Source organism: Chelonia mydas, chromosome 8 (assembly GCF_015237465.2).
Source record: "Chelonia mydas isolate rCheMyd1 chromosome 8, rCheMyd1.pri.v2, whole genome shotgun sequence".
In the NCBI taxonomy this organism is placed as follows: Eukaryota; Metazoa; Chordata; order Testudines; family Cheloniidae; genus Chelonia; species Chelonia mydas.
This window is the reverse complement of record NC_057854.1, coordinates 48,911,269-48,928,285: the sequence shown is the minus strand read 5'-3', so window position 1 is coordinate 48,928,285 and position 17,017 is coordinate 48,911,269. Positions and strand designations below refer to the sequence as shown.

General features: G+C 47.2%; 1 protein-coding gene across 2 annotated transcripts in view; it reads left to right on the top strand.

Moving 5' to 3' along the window:
* The window catches only part of TNR (tenascin R), a 281,523-nt gene that overhangs the window by 139,670 nt on the left and 124,836 nt on the right, over window positions 1-17,017 (top strand). The window lies entirely within an intron of this gene.

Here is a 17,017-nt window from a genome sequence, read left to right as displayed (position 1 = left end):
GATGCCAGGGGTTTGTTCTTTATTCCCGCAATACCTGAGCTCAGATGGGCCAGCACAAATCATTTTTTGAATTATTTACTAACCTAACCAAAAACTTCGTGTTTCAAAGCCCATAATAAAACATCTCTACATCCCTTTAGCATCTGCCATAATTCTTTCTGATGTCGAAGGAAAACTCATGTTTCCTTTTCTTTCCAAAGATTTCCAGATGTTCTCATTTTTCCCTCATACAGAGCATAAAGCTCCAGACAGTGCAAAACTCTTCTAAGAATGAGTTATTTACTCTGATATTTTATTCTTCTCAGCATTTCCCCCCTTCTGTGTGCTTTCCAAAGAATCTTTCCTCATGTTTATGAAAGAATAAAGTGTCTGGGCCCGGCACCCAACTGGTGTAAAACGCCACCACTCCATTGAAGTCAGTGGAAGAGCTCCTTAGTTGGTGTAAATTGCTACAGCTCCAGTGACTTCCATTCCAAGGCACACCACCTGAGTATCTGGCCCTCTGGGTTTTTGGAAGGACACGTGGTCTAAAGGCTTCTCGATGGACAGTCTGGTTAAAAAACATTCCTTGAAAAATCTATAAAAATAATCCTCTTTTACATTTGTGAGCCAATTATTTTGACATTTTTCATGAAAATGTATTAGCGTCTTTCAAAAAAACAGCTTTAATGAACAGCGAACGAAAAAGGTCATAATCACGGCCAGACTTGCACCAGCTACAGTAATAAATCTGTTAAGGTTTTTGGGCAGCTGTCAAACTAATAAGCACAGGTACAAATTAGCCAGAAGAGTTTCTAATGTGAAGGAATCAATACAGCAAACACAACATCAGCATCATAAAGCAGCCACAGAGGTCATAGGTATTTTGTTACATAATCTCTGTTCTATATGGGCATACTCCATGTTCTGATGCTACAATGACATCACACAACTTCATTCTGTTGGGGAAAATGCTGCCAAGCTGATGATGGCGAAGCAGATGGTAAATGCGCTTACTATTGCTGATCTGCTTGTCTAGCGCCATTAAAAAAACCAGGCTGTGCCTGCATACTGTACACACGGCTAGTCTGTGCAAAAACCCATGTATTGCTCCTACTCCGTTCTTTCCCTTATTTGTTGGTTTCATCTACCTGAGATTGTAAGGTCCTTGGAGCAAGGACTCTGTTTTATTATCTATAAGTACAGCCCCTAGCATAATGGGCCCTCAGTCTGGTTGGCACTTCTAGGTGCTGCTGTTATACAAATAATAAATAAGTGGTAAGAAATCACCAGAGCCCAGACCAGTGGCAGAGCCAGGTTTTGCAATCAGGGGAGCAATGCGTCATTCATGGTGGCTGCAGCAGCATCTCCTGTCCCATGGGGCAGGCCCCAGCTCCCCACCCCGGGCATTGCAACCTGGCACATGGGGTTGCAGCACCATTCCTGTTTGGCTCGTCATGCCCGAGGGGCGGCCAGGCCAAATTTGAATGAGTGGCGTTGCGACGTGGTGCATGGGGTCACAGCACCACACATAGCCATGTGCCATGTCACAACGCCCAGAGCAGGGAGCCAGGCTCAGCCCTGCGGGACAGGCACTACTACTGGGTGAGTGGAGGGCAGGTTCACTCTCCAGCCCCATGTGAAAAGGTGCCACACATACACCTGAAGGCCCCCCACTTAGTGCCTCTATTGGCCCATGCCATCAAAAGCAAGAGCCCCCACGCCTTCACTCTGAAGTACATGTGGAAGGTGAAGAGGAGGCCAGAGTTTCCTCTCTGATCACATGTACAGTAGACAAGCCGTTCTCCATGTTTGTTGATGACACTAGACTAGGACATAGGAGGTCTGGGTTTGATTCCCAGCTCTTCCACAGTGTGACGCTCTTGGGCAAGCCACTTAAATGCCTTGTGCTTCAGTTCCCCATCTGTGAAACGAGAATCATAGCACTTCCTGTGGCTAGCTTGTCAGATCTTTGGTGCAGGGACTGTCTCTCTGTGTGTACAGAACTTGCCATAGCAGGACTCTGATTTCAGTTGGGGCCCTTGGGTGCTACTCTATGACAAAGAAAAAATACCATGAAACAGATAGCTAGATTTAACTGCGCTTTCTTTTTGTTTGCTTTAAACAAATCTGGGTTTACGAACGCTCCCTAAAGAACCCCACTGGAGTTCTGGCCACTGAAATTACAGTGCGGATCTGTTTATTTTCCTTACACACATTGCTGCGCTGGATTGCATTATTCTCTTTTTTCCCAAATCCGGCTCATGTGTTTGTAGCTCCTAGGACCCAGCTCCCCAGACAGACAGAGGCAAGCATCTGAGTTTCTTCTGTTGGTGGGAAGGGATTGACCTGCTGGGATTGACTTCATGCACAGATGTATTTGCACAGGCAAGTATGCCTGAGTCACTACTGTCTGTCACAGCGGAGTCAGGGGTTAAGCAGATAGGAATATTCTGTGCATGTGCATTAGCAACTCTCATGTTAAAAGCAGTGAAATGGTCCATTTTCCCGTGATGGAACTTTGCAAGTTCATGTGTCACCAGTGAAATAAGACAACCCTGGCAAAGGGCTGATTTTCTTCCAGTACATCACCAAGGACAGTTTGGTTCTGTAAGATGCCCACTCTGAAAACAGGGCAGGTACAAAGATTCCCACCGAAATGACACAGCTGAACCAGTATCTAGCATCAGCTCAGTGGAGTGTGGCTGTCCACCGGGGAGGTTCAAATGTCAGCATAGCAAAGCAGTGTGTGAACCAGCTGAGGTGAATGGCAATTATCTATAAGCAGGATAGTAACACTGGTCATAGCAAATTCACATGCCTGGTTTTGGGAGTGAGAACTGTGATGTGCTTTTTAGCAAAATGCCCTGCTATGCTGACGACACTGGACATAGAGAGCAAAGCTTCACAATGGAAGCAGGACACTGTGGATGTAATGATGTCAATGCAGGATGTTGAAATACTCAGCATTTACAAAATGTGTGGATTTAATCCAGTTTACTGCCATAGTGTCTGCCATTCCTATGCCAGACTAGAGATTATGGCGGGGCATTTAGCTACTTTAGGCTCCTCTGAAATTCCCGACCATCCTGTCAATGAAGCGTTTGCACATTGTCTGTACTCAGTGTCGGTCTCCTATAGCTTTGGCTAACAATCAGTCCAGCTTGCTGTGAAATGAATCCTGGTCCAGCTGGTAATCAGTCCCATGGGCATGGTACAGCTGGGAATCAAACGCAGTCCTCCTATGTCCTAGTTTTGTCCACCAATAAGTCTCACCTCTTCTCATCTTAATTATCCCCATTCTGACATGTTTCTTCTTTGCAAGAGCTTGTTATAGAGAGTATAGTCATACATTTTGGGTGCATGTGGCCAAATGATATCTTTCAACCATAAACTAGTTCTGTACAGCTAACACTGAAACAGTCCGGCTAACAGGATGAGGAAACATAAGATATAGGCAAGCCTTTATTAGCAATTGGTTGGGCTGGAAAGGAAGCGGGTATTCAGTGAATCACATTGGATGAGACTATGACTAAGCCTGACTTTCACACAAAACCAGAATCAAACTTGATTTGAAATCCTAAAACATTTAACTAACATGTCGTGAAGGGGGAATTTGATAAGTCTTCAACTATCTAAAGTGTTATAAAAAGGGAGGTGATCAGTTGTTCTCCTTGTCCACCGTGAGTATGACAAGAAGCAACTGGCTTGGTTTGCAGCAAAGAAAAACTCTAATGCTAAGGAATGTTAAGCGCTGGAACAGGTTCCCAAGGGAGGTTGGGACATCCGTGCCATTGGAGGTTTTTAAGAACAGGTGAGACGAAACCTCTGTCAGGGACGGTCTAAGTATACTTAGTGCTGGCTCAGGGCAGGGGTGGAGTAGATGGTCTCTCAAAGTCCCTTCCAGCCCAATGTTTCTATGATTCTAAGGAGAGCAGCAGCTCGGTTCTAAGCAGCTGAACTTATTAGAACTGAAATTCCCAAACAAAGACCAGGTGCATAGCATGGAAGGGAGAAAATGTCCATGGAAACTGGGGGAAGATTAGCATTGGAGAAGGGCAGATAAGGCAGCGTGGGGTCTCCGCCCTCTCTGCCTATAGCCCCTCAACACAGACAAAATGTGTTTGGGGCTCCACTGGGAATGGGTGGAACCAGGGAGAAGCTGCTTTCTAGGGCACGTTCTCTGTGCACAGTCTTGGTGGGAGAGCTACAGGCAGCATGCCACAGGGCTATGTCTTTTGAGGCCTACTGTACTCAATGCGAGACTCCCACTGACTGCAGTAGGCTTTGGATCAGGCTTTTTCTCTGTGGCATCAAAGGGGGCCTGCACAGACTTCAGCTCTACTTGTCTGCCCAGGGAGCCAATGGGGCGTGAGCTAGAGGTGGTTCACCAGCCAATGCAAGTAGCACAGGCCACGCCTTCTGCCTCAGCTGCCATCCTTTCCTATATGAGGGCTGATACAATGAAGAGAACTGCCCAGAATTTGCTGCACAAGTTTTCCCCTCCACACATCATGTCAGCACTGTGCCTTTCAACATCTTCCATTTACACCCTGGATCTATGCTGCACGCTGTGGAAAGCTGGCCTGTTACCAGCCATAGTGCAGGTTGTTCTGCTCAAAAGGATGCCCCAGGTAGGAAAGATGGTTCCAAGGGGGTACATGGAATTGTGGTGGTGGTAAGGCAGATGGTTACGGCAGCACCATCAGCAAGGAGCGGCTGCAAAAGGTGTGTGATTAAACTCTAATTGAGCCATTGTTGCAGACAATAGAATTATGATGTATGGGTGGGCTCCTGCAGATTGTAATAGACAAATGAATCAAAATAGTAGCACTGTAATGGAAGCACTTCTAACTGTAATCAAGGTGATAATGAAAAGAATGGGGCTGTAATGGAGGTGCTGGCTGCAGTAGAAATGACAATTAAGATAATAGTATTTTAGCAGAGGAGATGCTGTGCTTCTCACTGTGCTAGAGGAGCGGCTGAAGGGACTGGATGGAACAGCAATAGAGATGCTGACGACTGTGGAGGAGCAGGTCATGATGATCATAAAATCTGCACTGGAGATAAATCTGGGGATAATGGAAGTGTAATGGAGATAATTATGACTGTAATAGAGGCAGAGATTTTGGAATTGTAATAGAGGGGTGTTGGTGAAGATAGTGGCAGTGAAGTGGAGGGGATGATCTCTATCACAGAGATAATGGTGATGAAGATACCAGGCCAGATCTTCAGCTAGTGTAAATCGGCAGATCTCCATTGACTTCAGTGCCACTTGCCATCAGCTAATAATGTGGCCTGTGACACTGTAGTGAAAGAGAGGTTGACTGATGAAGGACGTGATAATGAAAGACAATAAATCTGTAATGGAAAAATAATGGAAAAAGTATGAAAATCAGGATGGAGATAATTATGACTATAATAAAGGTGGTGATGGTGAAGATAAGTGAATTATCTAATGGGGACAATGAAGATAACTGAGTTGTAATGCCGTGCTGCTGCTGCTAACAGAGGTGATGGAGATATGGAATTGGATGGGCGGAGATGCAGATATCAAAACTGTAAAGGGCATAATTATGACTGTAACAGGGGTTGTAATAAAGGTAATGGAATGGTAATTGAGGAGGTAATGGTTATAAAGAAGGCGGTGCAGATAATGATAATAAAGAAGATAAGGAAGATAATAGATTGGAATGGAGTTGTTCAAGGTAATGGGGTTCTAATGGAGATGATGCGAAAAGGGAATGGAGGTATAATGAGGTAATGACTGCAGTAGTAGAAAAGATTATTGTTGTTATGGAAGAAATGAGGACAGTGATGCAAGTGAGGATTATGTTGCTCATGCTTCATGATAAGTGGTGGTGGAGGTGACCATGAGGCTAATGAAGATAAAGATGGGGCGGGGTGGGGGGGACTGTATAACTGGAAACAAACACAACTGAAGTCCAGATCATTGTAGTGCTGTTCAGAGGTGTACCGGCAGAGGAAGTCTGTAACAGACGTGACTGCTGACAGGGACACATTAAATGACTCCGGTGGCTGTTGCAGTGCTTTATGCACTAAGGGTATGCTGCCCTTCGGAGCCGGGAGCCCAGCAGGGATAAGGCGCTGGCAGGGCTTTGCTAAGGACTGGAGGGGGAAGGATGAATATGAGGGTTGTGGTGATAACAGTGATGATAATGAAGATGGGCAATGGAAATGCAAAACGTGATGGGAAAGGATGGCAGGAGATTGCGGATGACTGCAGTGAAGAGGAGGATGACTGTAACTAGTCAGTGACGATGGGACACAGATCCTTCTCACGGAAGTCGTGATGATGTTTGGTGACAGGGTCGCAATTTAACATTCCAAAAGTTGATCAATGACTGAACAGGATAGAAATGTGTGTAAATGTCAAGGAATTAAATGGGAATACAAGTATTACAGTGATGGTAATGATTCAGATAATGGCTTTAGTAGTTCACCTCTTTGGAGGAAGAATATGTTACTCTATCTCAGTTGGAAATATCATACCAAAATTAACCTTCACAGTAGCATTTGTAGAAGTCCAGGTACACCCAATCCACAGCATGGGGATTGCCACAAGGATCGTGCATTGGGAAACCTCCTCTGGGTAGGTATACCCAAGGCTTTGGGAAGTCGCAGATGAAGCAACATTGATGGGCCACGTTTTTCAAAGGTAGTAGTATCTCTGATAGGGATCTGGGAAAAGACCATCTGTTTCCCCCTTCCAGACCAAGGAAAGAAAAATAATGTAATTGTGGGTTGATACAGGAAGGGAAATTAGGAGGGGCAGCAGAAGAATGACAACCTTCAAATGGAGACGTGAGTTACAGCATAAACTCAGGGTACCAAAGTCCTGCTGTCATCAGAATGATTCTCAAGTGGGCAAAAAATAACCCCAGAAAGGGCTCTGCTCTCCTCTGTATGGGTCCTGACTACACCATCATAGTATCTGAGCACTGATTTCATTTGAACATCAAATATACCCAAGTGATGAACTGAACATATAGAAATGAACTTTGTTCCTAGGTACCATGGTTTGAAGTGACACCCTAGAACACCCAGCATCAATATTACTACACTTAGGGAATAAATATTAGCCCTGAAGAAGGTATTTGTGGGTTCCAACGTAGGAAGGAAAGTCTTGCTATTCTCCCCTGGCCCTCGGCTTAGCACAGTCACTAATCCAGCCTGTAAAGTGTGTGTATTATTATTCCATAGCTTGTGTGGAAGGGTTTATTTATTCTCTAAGCGCTGGCTCATGCCACGTGAGTTTTACTAAGATAAAAGGGCTCCGTGCATGACTATTTTAGGACAACTGCATCAGCATCAATGCCTGAGGAAGAGCAAGGCTCCTCTTTCCCTTCTCAAGCATCCCTGATGTGCTGGGAGCTCTCCCCTCCCTTGTATGTATAGTTTGGAGGGTCTCCTCCAAGGATTATTTTTCCTGCCTCTGCAAGACAGCAGAGGAACTGAAACTGCCTCCAGCACAGCTCTCCTACAAGCCCACATGACTCTCCATTGCTGCTAGACACACTGGCCAACATCGGCACATGTGGGGGGCCTTTCAAGTTAAGCTGCTGGCTTCATATTTAGGCTCCTAAATAAGCAGTCTGGTTTTCAGAGGTGCTGAGCACCCGCTGGGCCTCTTTAAATGTCTGAACCCCAGTAATGGGACAGGTAGGGGGAGCAGTTCTGACACAGCTTTATTACTTGCTGCCCTTAAGCACTTGCTGCCCTTTCCCTACTCCATTGTTCCCCAGGCAGAAGAGCGAGCTTCCTGCAGGTCATTTTGGCAATAGTAGTTCTTATGGCCTTGACAAATACCCACCAGCAAACCCCCTACGGATCAGCTTCATTTGGCACTGATGGCACTGGAAAGACTCAGTGACTACAGGAGATGGTGGATCAGGCCCTACAGCGCAATTCTGCAACTCTTAATCAATGGGATTACTTCCATGACTAAGGACTACTTGTCTGAGTAAGGATTGCAAGATCAGGCCTTATAGTTGTATAACTGATCCAGAGAGGGGGAAGTAACTAGCAGCGGCTGGCTGCAGTCTGGGTTAGATGGTAGCGTATGATATGAACACTCATTTGAGCATTTCTGTCTGCCTGCTGGAAGTTAATATTTTAATGTGCAGAGGTTTAAGGTGCTGTCTACACATGCCTGAGGAGAAGAAGAAATGTCCTTTAATGCTCAGGCAACTGTGAAATAAAGAATGGAAGATAAGCGCTAACAAAAATCAATGAAATGGAGAAAAACTGGAAAGAGAAGAATACAGGATATTGCACTTTCCTCCAAGATAACCTAGGAACATACTTTATCATCAAATGTTCATTTGCAGTAACAGAAGGGGCTTGATTATTTTTTAATCAGTTTTGAAACAAAAAAAAAAAAAAAAAGTGAAGTCAAAATAACCCAGCATACCAAAGGAAAAAGCAACTGGAAGTTCATTTGCTGGCCAGTTGCTGCCTAAAACTTTGATGTAAAGCGAAAAAATGTTTTGCAACAACTCTCCCAAAAACATGGGAGAAAAAATCCTGCCCAAATTCAGAAGCAATTTAAACACAGATACTATAGTGACTAGCACGCTTAAGTGCATGGTCCTGCTCCCACTGAAGGCAATAAAAAAATGCCCATCAGATTCAATGGTGCAGGATTAGGCCCTAAAAATTAATAGCCACATTTGTGGGCACTAATCAAAATGGAAGGCAGGGCAGATCTTAAAGAGGCATGGTTTAATTTAACAAGGTGATAATATTGATCCTGGCAGGGATGTTTGGATCTGGGGGTCTTCCAATTGCTCCATTATAGATATTAGGACTAGCCATGAACCTGGCGCTAAACTTGGCCAGAGTTTGTGATGGCCACATTAGCTTGCAACCGGGATGCACACAGAAGCCTGAAAAAGGAGCCAGGCATCTTCTGATTGCGGAAAAAAAGAACCCCAGAGCCTGAGCCCGTGCCCCCTGAAATCATAGGAGAGGCTCCCATTGACTGCAGTGGGTCTTGGATGAGGCCTAGAAAGAGGGCCTTTCCCAGCAAATACCTCGCGACAGGGAGCACGGCCATGCCAAGTGAGTGGACCAGCCCAGCAGGAGAAAAAAGCAGCTACAAAGATGAACACATTGTGCCCATAAGTATCCTCTTTAAAAGCGTTTCAGCCAGGGGGCAGCTCGGGGCCAAGCGCAGCTCGGGGCCAAGCGCCAGAGCCTGTGGCTGGCGGATTTCCTGTTAAACCATCACAGCAACAGGCAGCAAGAGCAGGGCCCAGGCAATTGCTCACTACTGGCCAGTTGTGAGGAGTGGGCCAGAATGAAGTGAAACAAGCCCATGGATGCTCACAGAGGGAGGTGCCGAGCCGAGAGTGAAACTAAACAATGACCAGTTGCTCGGGGGTGGGGGGGGGATAAGTTAACCAGCAGGACATGGGATTGTGAGGTTGCCAGGTGACTCTGGTGCTTGACAAACTCTGGGTTTCGATTATAATAATAAATATAATACTGGGCTCTTTGATAGCCCATTTCAGCAGTAGGAGTTAAAGCGCTTTACAAAGGAGCTCACTATCACGGTCCATATTTTACACATGGGGAAACTGAGGCACAGAGAAAAGAAGTGGCTTAACTACAGTCACTCAGCAAGCCTGAGCCAGGCCTCTTGAATCCTAGTCTGCTGTGTGAATCCACATGGCCTCCCCTCAGAACCAGTGCTTTGCCATCCATGTAAGGGTTGTAGCTCTCTGTATCTGCTTCCACCTAGTCCACAGTTGCCTGCAGTTAGTAACTCCTTGTGAGCCACATTACATCCATCCATCATCACTTCCTGCCTTGCTCCGCATCTGTTTCATCAGCCGCTGGAATGAGGGTATCTACCAGCTCACTTCCAGTAGCTGGGAGCAGACTAGGGTTACCATCTGTCCCTAATTGGGCCGGACAGTACCAAAATGTACATTTCAAGTCCTGGTCCCAGTCTGAATGACAAATGCTGTCCTGGATTCCCTGCAGCACATCTCCAAGGCTCGGGGTGGTGTCAGCCTCTTCCCAGCAAGAGGAGCCTTAGCTCTACGTTAGCACGAGGCCCTGCCCCAGGTCAGAAACTGAAGCGAAGCAGTGGTAAGCACCGCCCAGGAGCCCTGAACCCTCCACCTGTCCTGGGCAGGGACATGGGCCGGGACTGCTCTGGGCCCTCCCCCCCGAATATCAGGGTTGGAAGAGACCTCAGGAGGTCATCTAATCCAACCCCAACTAAATCATCCCAGCCAGGGCTTTGTCAAGCCGGGCCTTAAAAACACCTAAGGATGGAGATTCTACCACCTCCCTTGGTAACCCATTCCAGTGTTTCACCACCCTCCTAGTGACATAGTGTTTCCTAATATCCACCCTAGACCTCCCCCACTGCAACTTGAGACCACTGCTTCTTGTTCTGTCATCTGCCACCACTGAGAACAGCCGAGCTCCATCCTCTTTGGAACCCCCGCTTCAGGTAGTTGAAGGCTGCTATCAAATCCCCCCTCGCTCTTCTCTTCTGCAGACTAAGAGTCTGGGCAGGTGGAGAGTCTGCCCCACATCAGCCCAGGCTCCCTGGGTGGCTCTTATCACTGGCCAGCATCTCGCCTAGCTAGGGGGCGGGAGTCTCAGGGGGAAGAGGAGGAGCAGGGGGCACGGCTCCTGTATGCATCCTACCTTTGGATTTTGAAAAGGGCTTAAGGCAGACAAGGCAGACAAGCACACCCACCCTCCAGTTGTGCCTGGAGCCTCTGGAGGGATTATAGGGTAGGGGAAGAGGTAGTGAAGGGCTCTTTCCTTGGGCCAGGCCCCTTTCTGGCTGCCCAGTCTCCCCCTGTTGCCTATGCTTATGGTCTCTACAGCTGCTGCACACTTCTCACTCCAGGGCATTAATCAGTGGGGCAGGAAAACAGCATTGCTGTTTTCATGCAGCCTGCACCGTTTTTCCCATGTGCACAGCCTGAGTTAGACCTCTTTGACCCATGTAAAACTACAGTGCCTCAGACTGTCAGGGCTGGGGGGAAAACCCCAAAATGACTTGATATCAAGTTCTCCAGCCGACGAAAAAGACACACGAAGTATCTGTTCACAATCTCTCCAATTTAAAGCCTTCAAATCACTCTGCTCATTACTGCTGAGCTGCGTGCTCAGCTTTTCTTGGTGTTGCATGAACACCACATTCTTTGCTGTTATGAGGCAGTGTGCAACACAATCACCTCACTCCCCTATGCCTAATATAAAGAATTTCCACTGTTCTGAGACCACTTACCCACCCAGTTCTCTGCCCTGCAGGTCTAAATGCTGTAACAATGTCATTGACCGTCATCCATGTCCAGTGTCATGCTTTTCTACACACAAATAGCAGGCTTCGGCTTTCAGATAGAAGGTCATTGATTGTACATGAAGGAAAGCAGCACACCAAGAAAGAACAAATGTAGTGTCTGCATGAGGCAAATAACAGTGAGTCTGACCCGGTCACAGAATCCAAAAGTGCTTTCCAGAATGGAGCATATCACAGCAGACAAGCAGGACTCCTTCTCCTATTTGAAGGAGCAGTATGCAGAAATATAATGCATCACTTCTGCTGTGCAATTAGATAGATACCCACCAAGCCTCAAGCACTGGAGTTCTTGCTCCTGGTCTTCTGATTTAAACACTGGAGCATCTGTACAGCCTTGCATCCGGGCCAGATGGTTAATTCATGAGGAGCCTTGCCTCAGACCCAGGCATCACCCAGCTGACCTAGAAAAGGAGCTGTTTTTACACCCCACCCCCCACACTCACTCAGTGAGAGTGCATGAGATGCTGGTTCGAATCTTAGCTCAGTATAAAACACTCCAGCAGCTCAGTCAGGCAGATAGAATTCTGCCTACTACCAGAGTGAACATAGCCATGTTCTTTCACCAGAATATAGTAATCAAGGAATACATCATGTACACCATATTGGGAGGGGCCTGGGTCTTCATTCTGCCCAGTAGACCGTGCAGAAACATCCTTTCCATATCACAATATTCCCTTTACGATTTGCCACCACTGTCAGCACCGCAGGGCATCATTAAGTCAAGTTAAATTGCTCATTCTTCTGTTGAAAAAGAAATGGACAAAATGATGTAGCAGCCAAGACCTGAGCCAAGTCTTCTGGTAGCTCGGCCTGCAGCCATTGACCCTCAGGCTGTACCTGCGTCACATTTCATACGTGCACCAGGGAGGGACCTACTTACAAGGCAAACCCAGCTACAGGTAGTGATGATGGGGTAGGTTGCACTCTTCTTTCTGAGACAATATTGACCCGGTACCCTGACATAGTGTCATGGCGCTGCTAGAGGTGACCTCAATGACACCATGGTTATTTTTGGCAAGAGACAGGGCTCAAATCTTGATGTCTTGGCCAAATTCCAGTTGGGGTAATTGCAGTCTGCCAACGTCAAGTGCCCCTGAGGTATGCGTCACTCTACCTCCTAATCTGTTGTCATATACTGTCAAACAGCAGCCGTGTTCCACCTCTAGCCCCCACAAGAGCCAAACTTTACACACACACACACACACACACACACGTGTGTGTGTGTGTGCATGCATGCACGCACCAGCCCCGCCCGCCCCCCCCCGGAGTAACTCAGCATTGCAACATGTAGCATGTCCTTCATTATGTATGCATTCAACAGGCGAGGTTGAGGGTGCCCTACATCAGAATAACCCACAGGTCAGGAACGTGGGAAAGCACCCCTGTTCACATTGTTTCTCTCCCTTTGGGAGAGAGGGTGGAATTGAGCCTGGGTCTCCCACATCCTTGGTGAGTGCTCTAAGTAATATGAGTCAAGCTATAAGGTGGGCTCTTCCTCCTCTGCCTGGTTTGTGTGGAGCGAGGCAGGCACCTAACTCATTCCCTCCCAAAGTGGCTTGGGCAGCGAAGTCCCCTGACCGCAGGTAGGGAGTTCCCGGTCATGGATCTCTAAGCAGACCTCGGTGCCTCCCTGCAGTCCAGACTTAGGCACCTAGAGTGGAGGACTCAGCACATGTCCCTCTCGTCAGTATCGCTTAGAATGCAAACCACAAAAGGCAGCCCATTGGTGGGGAGAAACCTCTCTCTCCCCATTTGTTGTATAGGGAGCCGAGGCACCTAAGTCAGGCTTCATGGATTGCAGTGTTCCTGTGATTTTCTAGGCGTCTAAACGTTCAGCGCCATGACGCTCAGCATCGCAGCACCTAAGTCCCATTGTGGATCCCTTGGTCCTTCAGCTGCAGTTGTAGGGGCTCATGAGTTCAGATCCATAGGTCCGGGATTCAGTCGCTGCAGAAACCCAGGGGGGGTCATTAGCAGCGCATGTGTGTGTACATCCCAAAGGGCTAAAGAAAATGGCTCGTCCACTAGCTTACTGCTGCCACGGATGACACGATGCTATTAAATGGCGGAAAGAAGAAGAAGGTGACGTAAATTGCAACACGGTGTTCAAGAGGCTGAAATCTCTGCCCTCAGGTCAGTTTTCTTGGGCTGGACAAGGAGCCTGGATCTGGCCAGGAAAGCCCGTGCTAAAAATACTTGAGGGCTCCCACTGCTGCAACAGCGTGGCGTGGGAAATCCTGAAGCATCCTGGCTGGCCTCATTTGCAACCAGAAACCACACGCTCGTCCCTGTGCATGCAGGGAACGAGAACACACACTTAGCCAAAGCTGTTCCGCTGTCTGGTTTGACAACCCTCGTTTGGAGCCGCTTAGCAAGATTAAGGCCAAGCAGCCGCTCAGTCATTCATTCATTCCTCCTGCCTGCGGAAGCCTGATGAATAGTTCAGGAGCAATTTCTGGCAGGGCCACCCTCCTCCCTGTCATGTGAAGGAAGGCATTCAGCTGGCTGGAGGGGCCTCAGGAATACAAAACGCCAGCCATCACAGAGGAAGAGGAGGGGGGTTAGTGGGGGAGGGTTGTGTTAAGGAATGAAAAGGAGTCTCGTCAGCTGAAAGATGAGCTCTATCTGTCACACTGATACTGATAAGGCAGATAAGCAAAAGGCAGCTTCCCACAGCCCCCAGGAGGATTGCGAAGGCTCCTTGAATTGTTTCATTATGTAGGGGAAGTTGGCCCATGCTTAGAAATCAGCTGGTGCTAGACAAGCAGCAGGTTTAAACTCAATCAGCTTAATGCACCATCCTCGGGGGTGCTGAGTGTCACTTGATTTCTGTTCCTTGAGGCGCCGTTCCCCCAAGGGATGCTGCTTTACAGTTCTCCACTAATGAAATGGATGGGCTTGCGCTGGCCGCAGTGAAGTTCTTGGCATTGGCCATTCTGCGCCCGGCAGTGCCATGTTGAACAGAAGTGATCAGACGGACTCACTGAACAGTGACTGCAGAGCTGGGGGAAGGGGAGGCAGGGCTGTGCACAGGTCCATGGAAGAGCAAACACTGGGGCTTGCTTTTGGCCCAGTATCGAGATGTCTATTCCCCAGCCCCAGATTGGCCTCTCTCCTGTCTTCATATCTCCAGGACTCCGCGGAGACTGAATTGAGGATGTACCTGCTATCACCTCCGAGGCTCGCTGACCCCTCTCTGGACTGATACAGCAGAAGCCTCCAGTAGTGGAGTTATTCTTTTCCCAGAACAACTCCACTGAAGGCAGAGTTTGAATGGGAGGAAGGGATGGGAAATATTCTCCTGCCATGGTGGAGTCCACCATACCTTCTCTGCATCAGAGTTAGGCCCAAGACAAAACCCCAGCACCAAACACCTCTGAACTTGGCTGGAGACAAATCTGGATCTGAAATTAGCCAATGGTACCTCTCTGTGTTTCCTAGTGGGTAGAGCATTGCACTAGCTTCTGTTGTCTTCTCTGCCGTTTGCCTGCTGGGTGACCTTGAGCAAGTCACTTCATCTTGCTCTCTGCCTCAGTTTCACCCATCTGTAAATGGGGATGATACTGGCCTCCTTTGTAAAAAATTTTAAGATCTACTAATGAAAAGCACCATATAAGAGTGAGGTAATATTATATAATGGGCTGAATGCTCTGGGACAGTTCAGATCTGGATGATCTCTTTGGATACTGGCAGAAGATGGCTACTATTCCGGACTCAAAGAGTCTTCTGAAGAGCAGACTGCTGGCTTTTGGAATGCAGCAGATTTCAATACAAGGTGTGTATTTAACCAAGAATTAGGTTCAGGGGAGCATCCACTAGGACCTTATAGGGCCCAGATTTAATTTCACAGTTGGCTCCCAACTCTGTCATGGGCCAAAAGCCCAGAACCCAAAAGGGGCCCAAGCCCCTGAGATGTGAACACCCCAGAATCGGAGCGGTTTGAAATCCAGATCCGAATGTTGTCATTCCCAGGCATGTCTTCACTAATTGGAGATTCACACTAGCTGAGCTCACTGTTAGGTGAGTGTGTGTATATATATATCTGCTGGCTATAGTGGGCGTAGATACATCTGCCTGCTAAGGAGAAGAGACATGGGCAGGCTGCTCAGGGAAGTAAAGTTTCCTAGAGCCGCTCTACTTACCATTAACATGGCAATCAGATGAGCAAATCAAGGCAGCAGCCATTAAACCTGAAGGAGCTCTGCATTTCAAGGTAATATGACTCGTAATACAACCTGTTTGGCTGTAAATTCTCTTTTGTGCTCCTGTAGCACTCAGCTTTGATGTGATCTGCTGCATTCCTGACAGCCCTGCTTCACTCTGGAGAACAGTAGGTTTGGGTCAGTTATTCTCCCCTGGAAGGCTTAGGTCACCGGCAGCATCTGGTTTGCAGCAAAGTTTGCCCTGCTTTGTAAAATAAAATCCCCAGCCCCACATGGATTTGATATTAAAAAGGCCAAGTTAAGCATCATCTCGGAGTCTCCTGCTGGTGTCTGTGAAGGGGGAGCTCTGAGGCTAGCAGCCTTGAGTCATATGAGGGACCATCTCCCATCCTGGATCAACATTCAGGCAAAGTCCTTTCCTGCTGAATATTTAAATAAAATCTGGGCTGTTTACCAATAAGAACAAAAAGGACTTGCAGCTGCTGGTGCCACCTGTGTACAGGGAATTCCAGACCAAAGTCTCCTCGCCTGAGTTCCCAGCTGCAGAGCGTGAAGGGCTGGAGCCAGAGAGCAGGAGAGAATCCAGCAGCAGCTGAGAGTTGGAGGCAGAGCGTGACAGCAGCATGGATCTGATAGAAGCCTTTTATGGGATAGCAGGGTTGTTAGCTCTGCTCCTGGACTGGCAGATCTAGGGCCAAATGGACCTGCTCCTAGACAGCTACCGTTAGCAGCTATTGCAGATGTCTGGACAGCAAGCTTACCTGCTCGTATCGCAGGCTCCTGAGTAGATCTGGATGAATAACTGGGTTTTTTTCAGTTCACTGGCCCAACTGAAAAATTGCAAAGGGGTGGGGGGAGCGGGGAAGGATTCATATTGGGTCAACCTGAAATGAAATGTTTTCAATTTTTTCTGCAAACTGAAAAAATGGGAAAAAAATTCATTTTGGGTCAAAGAAAATATTTTTCCCTCAAAATGAAATGCTGCATTATGGGTTTGAGGGTTATTTATTCCCCCCACCCCTTTAAAAAAAAAAACAACCCATGGAAGTAAAACTCAAACAAAAAAGTTGTGAATTGAAAAAATCAAAATGTTTCATTTCAAAACTGTCAGAACTAGACTTTTAGAATTTTTCTCTGAACTTGTTTTTGGCCTTTTCCCAACCAAAATAATTTGGCAAATTCAACACAAATTCATGAAATGTTTCAGCCAACAAATCTGCATTATTTTTGCCCACAGACTGCACCCAGCTCTACTCCTGAGACTGGTCTAGCTCAGCAAATTTCTCTCTCCCTCTAGGCCACAGAGTCATAGAAGTTAGAGGTAGAAATGACCTATTCAGTCAACCTAGTCGTTCCCCAGCCCACATAGGCTTGTGCTTTACCGTGTTTTCTCCAATATAGTTTTAAATAGCCCAAGTGACTGGGTTTTCATTCTTGTCCTCGGGAGACTAGCTCACAATGTAGCCTAACAGTCTGGAATACTCTTCAGCCCACGTTTTCCTTTAACTGGGCATAAACGGAT